Source organism: Rhopalosiphum padi, chromosome 3 (genome assembly GCF_020882245.1).
Source record: "Rhopalosiphum padi isolate XX-2018 chromosome 3, ASM2088224v1, whole genome shotgun sequence".
In the NCBI taxonomy this organism is placed as follows: Eukaryota; Metazoa; Arthropoda; class Insecta; order Hemiptera; family Aphididae; genus Rhopalosiphum; species Rhopalosiphum padi.
This window is the reverse complement of record NC_083599.1, coordinates 30,022,045-30,033,138: the sequence shown is the minus strand read 5'-3', so window position 1 is coordinate 30,033,138 and position 11,094 is coordinate 30,022,045.

The following is an 11,094-nucleotide window of genomic DNA, read 5'->3' as shown; positions in this document are numbered from 1 at the left end:
TTATAGAACACTTAATTCTCATGTTAATGTTTTCAAGCTCAGACCATTAGATTAAGCAAGAAATTCTAATTTTCTCTTTTTTAGATTCACTTATTTAATTAATGCTTATACTTCATAACACTTTAATACGTGCTTTTATATGATAATTTAGACAAATATTAAAAATTCATATTTTTAACTCCTTATAGAACACTCAATTCTCATGTTAATGTTTTCAAGCTCAGACCATTAGATTAAGCAAGAAATTATAATTTATTATTATTAACTTTCATTAATTTCACTTAAGCTTATACTTCATAAACATTATAAAACGTGTTTTTATATGATAATTTAGTCAAATATTACAAATCCATATTTTTAACTGCTTATAAATCACTCAATTCTCATGTTAGTGTCATCATACTAAGACCATTAGATTAAGCAAGAAATTCTAATTTTCTATTTTTTACATTCACTTATTTAATTAAAGCTTATACTTAATAACACTTTAATACGTGCTTTTATATGATATTTTAGACAAATATTAAAAATTCATATTTTTAACTCCTTATAGAACACTCAATTCTCATGTTAATGTTTTCAAGCTCAGACCATTAGATTAAACAAGAAATTATAATTTATTATTATTAACATTTATTAATTTCACTTTAGCTTATACTTCATAAACACCTTAAAACGTGTTTTTATAAGATAATTTAGTCAAATATTACAAATTCATTTTTTTAACTCCTTATAGAACACTTAATTCTCATGTTAATGTTTTCAAGCTCATACCATTAGATTAAGCAAGAAATTATAATTTATTATTATTAACTTTCATTAATTTCACTTAAGCTTATACTTCATAAACACCTTAATACGTGTTTTTATATGATAGTTTAGACAAATATTAAAAATTCATATTTTTAACTCCTTATAGAACACTTAATTCTCATGTTAGTGTCATCAAACTCTGACCATTAGATTAAGCAAGAAATTCTAATTTATTATTATTATCTTTCATTATTTCACTTAAGATTATACTTCATAAACATTATAAAACGTGTTTTTATATGATAATTTAGTCAAATATTTCAAATCCATATTTTTAACTGCTTATAAATCACTCAATTCTCATGTTAGTGTCATCATACTAAGACCATTAGATTAAGCAAGAAATTCTAATTTATTATTATTAACTTTCATTAATTTCACTTAAGCTTATACTTCATAAACAATATAAAACGTGTTTTTATATGATAATTTAGACAAATATTAAAAATTCATATGTATTTCATATTGAAAAAAAACATCTGGTAGATTTGTACTTTCTTTTATTATTTATCATAATTATTGTTTCTCCAACTATTATATTTATTTAATCGACTACTTTTTTTTAGATGGCAGTACAGCAGATCACTCAAGGCTTGCTGAGACATGACTTCGCATTCATACCACTTGGGAAAGTATCATCATCTTACATTGAAAATTAACTGGAAGATACTGATAATTATATAGGTTTTATGCAATGTACGTTAAATGATTATTGAATGTAATTGATAGTAAATTAATAGTAGTGTAACAATTGAAAATTTGTTAAAAGTCTGAATAAAGGTTTGGGAAACACCGTTAGCTTGTAATGTTAATTCATAATACTTGCCTTAGCTATAAAAATATTTTAATATTATTTACTACGTTTAATTGGTTTTACTTTAACCATAACCCAAAGTGATTTAATTTAAATTGTCAAGTTTCAGTAGATGTGTTACGATGATTTATTCAATTATAATTTCATATTATTATGTTCAAATCAGAATTATTTATGAAGAATAGTAATGTCATATGATATTGCAAACAGTCAATTTTATATTATCCTATGATTGTATTTATATGATAAAATTATTTTACATTCAAATTCAACAAAACATCTGGTAGATTTTTAATATCTTTGATTGCTTATCATAATTAATGTGTCTTATCATCTGTTTAATGATTATATTTCATATCTTTTTGCATTTATACATTTTTATTTGTATTTATGTTTTAACTGTAAAATTTATTCAAATATTTTCTATTATGAGTGTAGTTTGTCTTTTAATTTTTGTTTGATTGTTTTAACTTCTAAATTATTCAGTGTTTCCCACACACTAGTTGTCATAAAAAGATTTTCGTTCACCTTATGGTGTGTAGTAGTGACATTTTATCCTCCAATTATTTTACAAATTTAACTTACTAAATTTTTTCAGATGACAGTATAAAGAACACTAGATGCATGCTGAGACATGAATTCACATTTCTACCACTTCGGAAAGTATCAATGTCTTACGTGGAAAATGGACTAGAAAATACTGATAATATTAATGGTTTTATGCAATGTACGTTTAATGGTTATCGAATGTAATTGATAGTAAATTAACATTAGTGTAACTAAAAGTTAGTGCCAAGAAACTCTGACCATTAGATTAAGAAAATTATACAAATTTTCTATTATTAATTTTCATTAATTTCACTTAAGCTTATACTTCATAAACACCTTAATACGTGTTTTTATATGATAATTTAGAACACTCAATTCTCATGTTAATGTTTTCAAGCTCAGACCATTAGATTAAGCAAGAAAATATAATTTATTATTATTAACTTTCATTAATTTCACTTAAGCTTATACTTCATAAACACCTTAATACGTGTTTTTATATGATAATTAGACAAATATTAAAAATTCATATTTTTAACTCCTTATAGAACACTTAATTCTCATGTTAATGTTTTCAAGCTCTGACCATTAGATTCATAAAAGATTTCTAATTTTCTATTATTAACTTTCAATTATTTAATTTAAGCTTTTACTTCACTTACACTATAAAACATGTTTTTATATGATAATTTAGACAAAAATTACAAATTCATATTTTTAACTGCTTATTAATCACTCAATTCTCATGTTAGTGTCATCATACTAAGACCATTAGATTAAGCAAGAAATTATAATTTTCTATTTTTTACATTCACTTATTTAATTAAAGCTTATACTTAATAACACTTTAATACGTGCTTTTATATGATATTTTAGACAAATATTAAAAATTCATATTTTTAACTCCTTATAGAACACTCAATTCTCATATTAATGTTTTCAAGCTCAGACCATTAGATTAAACAAGAAATTATAATTTATTATTATTAACATTTATTAATTTCACTTTAGCTTATACTTCATAAACACCTTAAAACGTGTTTTTATAAGATAATTTAGTCAAATATTACAAATTCATATTTTTAACTCCTTATAGAACACTTAATTCTCATGTTAGTGTCATCAAACTCTGACCATTAGATTAAGCAAGAAATTCTAATTTATTATTATTAACTTTCATTAATTTCACTTAAGCTTATACTTCATAAACACCTTAATACGTGTTTTTATATGATAATTTAGACAAATATTAAAAATTCATATTTTTAACTCCTTATAGAACACTTAATTCTCATGTTAGTGTCATCAAACTCTGACCATTAGATTAAGCAAGAAATTCTAATTTATTATTATTATCTTTCATTATTTCACTTAAGATTATACTTCATAAACATTATAAAACGTGTTTTTATATGATAATTTAGTCAAATATTACAAATCCATATTTTTAACTGCTTATAAATCACTCAATTCTCATGTTAGTGTCATCATACTAAGACCATTAGATTAAGCAAGAAATTCTAATTTATTATTATTAACTTTCATTAATTTCACTTAAGCTTATACTTCATAAACACCTTAATACGTGTTTTTATATGATAATTTAGACAAATATTAAAAATTCATATTTTTAACTCCTTATAGAACACTTAATTCTCATGTTAGTGTCATCAAACTCTGACCATTAGATTAAGCAAGAAATTCTAATTTATTATTATTATCTTTCATTATTTCACTTAAGATTATACTTCATAAACATTATAAAACGTGTTTTTATATGATTATTTAGTCAAATATTACAAATCCATATTTTTAACTGCTTATAAATCACTCAATTCTCATGTTAGTGTCATCATACTAAGACCATTAGATTAAGCAAGAAATTCTAATTTATTATTATTAACTTTCATTAATTTCACTTAAGCTTATACTTCATAAACAATATAAAACGTGTTTTTATATGATAATTTAGACAAATATTAAAAATTCATATGTATTTCATATTGAAAAAAAACATCTGGTAGATTTGTACTTTCTTTTATTATTTATCATAATTATTGTTTCTCCAACTATTATATTTATTTAATCGACTACTTTTTTTTAGATGGCAGTACAGCAGATCACTCAAGGCTTGCTGAGACATGACTTCGCATTCATACCACTTGGGAAAGTATCATCATCTTACATTGAAAATTAACTGGAAGATACTGATAATTATATAGGTTTTATGCAATGTACGTTAAATGATTATTGAATGTAATTGATAGTAAATTAATAGTAGTGTAACAATTGAAAATTTGTTAAAAGTCTGAATAAAGGTTTGGGAAACACCGTTAGCTTGTAATGTTAATTCATAATACTTGCCTTAGCTATAAAAATCTTTTAATATTATTTACTACGTTTAATTGGTTTTACTTTAACCATAACCCAAAGTGATTTAATTTAAATTGTCAAGTTTCAGTAGATGTGTTACGATAATTTATTCAATTATAATTTCATATTATTATGTTCAAATCAGAATTATTTATGAAGAATAGTAATGTCATATGATATTGCAAACAGTCAATTTTATATTATCCTATGATTGTATTTATATGATAAAATTATTTTACATTCAAATTCTACAAAACATCTGGTAGATTTTTAATATCTTTGATTGCTTATCATAATTAATGTGTCTTATCATCTGTTTAATGATTATATTTCATATCTTTTTGCATTTATACATTTTTATTTGTATTTATGTTTTAACTGTAAAATTTATTCAAATATTTTCTATTATGAGTGTAGTTTGTCTTTTAATTTTTGTTTGATTGTTTTAACTTCTAAATTATTCAGTGTTTCCCACACACTAGTTGTCATAAAAAGATTTTCGTTCACCTTATGGTGTGTAGTAGTGACATTTTATCCTCCAATTATTTTACAAATTTAACTTACTAAATTTTTTCAGATGACAGTATAAAGAACACTAGATGCATGCTGAGACATGAATTCACATTTCTACCACTTCGGAAAGTATCAATGTCTTACGTGGAAAATGGACTAGAAAATACTGATAATATTAATGGTTTTATGCAATGTACGTTTAATGGTTATGGAATGTAATTGATAGTAAATTAACATTAGTGTAACTAAAAGTTAGTGCCAAGAAACTCTGACCATTAGATTAAGAAAATTATACAAATTTTCTATTATTAATTTTCATTAATTTCACTTAAGCTTATACTTCATAAACACCTTAATACGTGTTTTTATATGATAATTTAGACAAATATTAAAAATTCATATTTTTAACTCCTTATAGAACACTCAATTCTCATGTTAATGTTTTCAAGCTCAGACCATTAGATTAAGCAAGAAAATATAATTTATTATTATTAACTTTCATTAATTTCACTTAAGCTTATACTTCATAAACACCTTAATACGTGTTTTTATATGATAATTAGACAAATATTAAAAATTCATATTTTTAACTCCTTATAGAACACTTAATTCTCATGTTAATGTTTTCAAGCTCTGACCATTAGATTCATAAAAGATTTCTAATTTTCTATTATTAACTTTCAATTATTTAATTTAAGCTTTTACTTCACTTACACTATAAAACATGTTTTTATATGATAATTTAGACAAAAATTACAAATTCATATTTTTAACTGCTTATTAATCACTCAATTCTCATGTTAGTGTCATCATACTAAGACCATTAGATTAAGCAAGAAATTATAATTTATTATTATTAACTTTCATTAATTTCACTTAAGCTTATACTTCATAAACACCTTAATACAAGTTTTTATATGATAATTTAGACAAATATTAAAAATTCATATTTTTAACTCCTTATAGAACACTTAATTCTCATGTTAATGTTTTCAAGCTCAGACCATTAGATTAAGCAAGAAATTCTAATTTTCTCTTTTTTACATTCACTTATTTAATTAAAGCTTATACTTCATAACACTTTAATACGTGCTTTTATATGATAATTTAGACAAATATTAAAAATTCATATTTTTAACTCCTTATAGAACACTCAATTCTCATGTTAATGTTTTCAAGCTCAGACCATTAGATTAAGCAAGAAATTATAATTTATTATTATTAACTTTCATTAATTTCACTTAAGCTTATACTTCATAAACATTATAAAACATGTTTTTATATGATAATTTAGTCAAATATTACAAATCCATATTTTTAACTGCTTATAAATCACTCAATTCTCATGTTAGTGTCATCATACTAAGACCATTAGATTAAGCAAGAAATTCTAATTTATTATTATTAACTTTCATTAATTTCACTTAAGCTTATACTTCATAAACAATATAAAACGTGTTTTTATATGATAATTTAGACAAATATTAAAAATTCATATGTATTTCATATTGAAAAAAAACATCTGGTAGATTTGTACTTTCTTTTATTATTTATCATAATTATTGTTTCTCCAACTATTATATTTATTTAATCGACTACTTTTTTTTAGATGGCAGTACAGCAGATCACTCAAGGCTTGCTGAGACATGACTTCGCATTCATACCACTTGGGAAAGTATCATCATCTTACATTGAAAATTAACTGGAAGATACTGATAATTATATAGGTTTTATGCAATGTACGTTAAATGATTATTGAATGTAATTGATAGTAAATTAATAGTAGTGTAACAATTGAAAATTTGTTAAAAGTCTGAATAAAGGTTTGGGAAACACCGTTAGCTTGTAATGTTAATTCATAATACTTGCCTTAGCTATAAAAATATTTTAATATTATTTACTACGTTTAATTGGTTTTACTTTAACCATAACCCAAAGTGATTTAATTTAAATTGTCAAGTTTCAGTAGATGTGTTACGATGATTTATTCAATTATAATTTCATATTATTATGTTCAAATCAGAATTATTTATGAAGAATAGTAATGTCATATGATATTGCAAACAGTCAATTTTATATTATCCTATGATTGTATTTATATGATAAAATTATTTTACATTCAAATTCAACAAAACATCTGGTAGATTTTTAATATCTTTGATTGCTTATCATAATTAATGTGTCTTATCATCTGTTTAATGATTATATTTCATATCTTTTTGCATTTATACATTTTTATTTGTATTTATGTTTTAACTGTAAAATTTATTCAAATATTTTCTATTATGAGTGTAGTTTGTCTTTTAATTTTTGTTTGATTGTTTTAACTTCTAAATTATTCAGTGTTTCCCACACACTAGTTGTCATAAAAAGATTTTCGTTCACCTTATGGTGTGTAGTAGTGACATTTTATCCTCCAATTATTTTACAAATTTAACTTACTAAATTTTTTCAGATGACAGTATAAAGAACACTCGATGCATGCTGAGACATGAATTCACATTTCTACCACTTCGGAAAGTATCAATGTCTTACGTGGAAAATGGACTAGAAAATACTGATAATATTAATGGTTTTATGCAATGTACGTTTAATGGTTATCGAATGTAATTGATAGTAAATTAACATTAGTGTAACTAAAAGTTAGTGCCAAGAAACTCTGACCATTAGATTAAGAAAATTATACAAATTTTCTATTATTAATTTTCATTAATTTCACTTAAGCTTATACTTCATAAACACCTTAATACGTGTTTTTATATGATAATTTAGACAAATATTAAAAATTCATATTTTTAACTCCTTATAGAACACTCAATTCCCATGTTAATGTTTTCAAGCTCAGACCATTAGATTAAGCAAGAAAATATAATTTATTATTATTAACTTTCATTAATTTCACTTAAGCTTATACTTCATAAACACCTTAATACGTGTTTTTATATGATAATTAGACAAATATTAAAAATTCATATTTTTAACTCCTTATAGAACACTTAATTCTCATGTTAATGTTTTCAAGCTCTGACCATTAGATTCATAAAAGATTTCTAATTTTCTATTATTAACTTTCAATTATTTAATTTAAGCTTTTACTTCACTTACACTATAAAACATGTTTTTATATGATAATTTAGACAAAAATTACAAATTCATATTTTTAACTGCTTATTAATCACTCAATTCTCATGTTAGTGTCATCATACTAAGACCATTAGATTAAGCAAGAAATTATAATTTATTATTATTAACTTTCATTAATTTCACTTAAGCTTATACTTCATAAACACCTTAATACAAGTTTTTATATGATAATTTAGACAAATATTAAAAATTCATATTTTTAACTCCTTATAGAACACTTAATTCTCATGTTAATGTTTTCAAGCTCAGACCATTAGATTAAGCAAGAAATTCTAATTTTCTCTTTTTTACATTCACTTATTTAATTAAAGCTTATACTTCATAACACTTTAATACGTGCTTTTATATGATAATTTAGACAAATATTAAAAATTCATATTTTTAACTCCTTATAGAACACTCAATTCTCATGTTAATGTTTTCAAGCTCAGACCATTAGATTAAGCAAGAAATTATAATTTATTATTATTAACTTTCATTAATTTCACTTAAGCTTATACTTCATAAACATTATAAAACATGTTTTTATATGATAATTTAGTCAAATATTACAAATCCATATTTTTAACTGCTTATAAATCACTCAATTCTCATGTTAGTGTCATCATACTAAGACCATTAGATTAAGCAAGAAATTCTAATTTATTATTATTAACTTTCATTAATTTCACTTAAGCTTATACTTCATAAACAATATAAAACGTGTTTTTATATGATAATTTAGACAAATATTAAAAATTCATATGTATTTCATATTGAAAAAAAACATCTGGTAGATTTGTACTTTCTTTTATTATTTATCATAATTATTGTTTCTCCAACTATTATATTTATTTAATCGACTACTTTTTTTTAGATGGCAGTACAGCAGATCACTCAAGGCTTGCTGAGACATGACTTCGCATTCATACCACTTGGGAAAGTATCATCATCTTACATTGAAAATTAACTGGAAGATACTGATAATTATATAGGTTTTATGCAATGTACGTTAAATGATTATTGAATGTAATTGATAGTAAATTAATAGTAGTGTAACAATTGAAAATTTGTTAAAAGTCTGAATAAAGGTTTGGGAAACACCGTTAGCTTGTAATGTTAATTCATAATACTTGCCTTAGCTATAAAAATATTTTAATATTATTTACTACGTTTAATTGGTTTTACTTAACCATAACCCAAAGTGATTTAATTTAAATTGTCAAGTTTCAGTAGATGTGTTACGATGATTTATTCAATTATAATTTCATATTATTATGTTCAAATCAGAATTATTTATGAAGAATAGTAATGTCATATGATATTGCAAACAGTCAATTTTATATTATCCTATGATTGTATTTATATGATAAAATTATTTTACATTCAAATTCAACAAAACATCTGGTAGATTTTTAATATCTTTGATTGCTTATCATAATTAATGTGTCTTATCATCTGTTTAATGATTATATTTCATATCTTTTTGCATTTATACATTTTTATTTGTATTTATGTTTTAACTGTAAAATTTATTCAAATATTTTCTATTATGAGTGTAGTTTGTCTTTTAATTTTTGTTTGATTGTTTTAACTTCTAAATTATTCAGTGTTTCCCACACACTAGTTGTCATAAAAAGATTTTCGTTCACCTTATGGTGTGTAGTAGTGACATTTTATCCTCCAATTATTTTACAAATTTAACTTACTAAATTTTTTCAGATGACAGTATAAAGAACACTAGATGCATGCTGAGACATGAATTCACATTTCTACCACTTCGGAAAGTATCAATGTCTTACGTGGAAAATGGACTAGAAAATACTGATAATATTAATGGTTTTATGCAATGTACGTTTAATGGTTATCGAATGTAATTGATAGTAAATTAACATTAGTGTAACTAAAAGTTAGTGCCAAGAAACTCTGACCATTAGATTAAGAAAATTATACAAATTTTCTATTATTAATTTTCATTAATTTCACTTAAGCTTATACTTCATAAACACCTTAATACGTGTTTTTATATGATAATTTAGACAAATATTAAAAATTCATATTTTTAACTCCTTATAGAACACTCAATTCCCATGTTAATGTTTTCAAGCTCAGACCATTAGATTAAGCAAGAAAATATAATTTATTATTATTAACTTTCATTAATTTCACTTAAGCTTATACTTCATAAACACCTTAATACGTGTTTTTATATGATAATTAGACAAATATTAAAAATTCATATTTTTAACTCCTTATAGAACACTTAATTCTCATGTTAATGTTTTCAAGCTCTGACCATTAGATTCATAAAAGATTTCTAATTTTCTATTATTAACTTTCAATTATTTAATTTAAGCTTTTACTTCACTTACACTATAAAACATGTTTTTATATGATAATTTAGACAAAAATTACAAATTCATATTTTTAACTGCTTATTAATCACTCAATTCTCATGTTAGTGTCATCATACTAAGACCATTAGATTAAGCAAGAAATTATAATTTATTATTATTAACTTTCATTAATTTCACTTAAGCTTATACTTCATAAACACCTTAATACAAGTTTTTATATGATAATTTAGACAAATATTAAAAATTCATATTTTTAACTCCTTATAGAACACTTAATTCTCATGTTAATGTTTTCAAGCTCAGACCATTAGATTAAGCAAGAAATTCTAATTTTCTCTTTTTTACATTCACTTATTTAATTAAAGCTTATACTTCATAACACTTTAATACGTGCTTTTATATGATAATTTAGACAAATATTAAAAATTCATATTTTTAACTCCTTATAGAACACTCAATTCTCATGTTAATGTTTTCAAGCTCAGACCATTAGATTAAGCAAGAAATTCAAATTTATTATTATTATCTTTCATTATTTCACTTAAGATTATA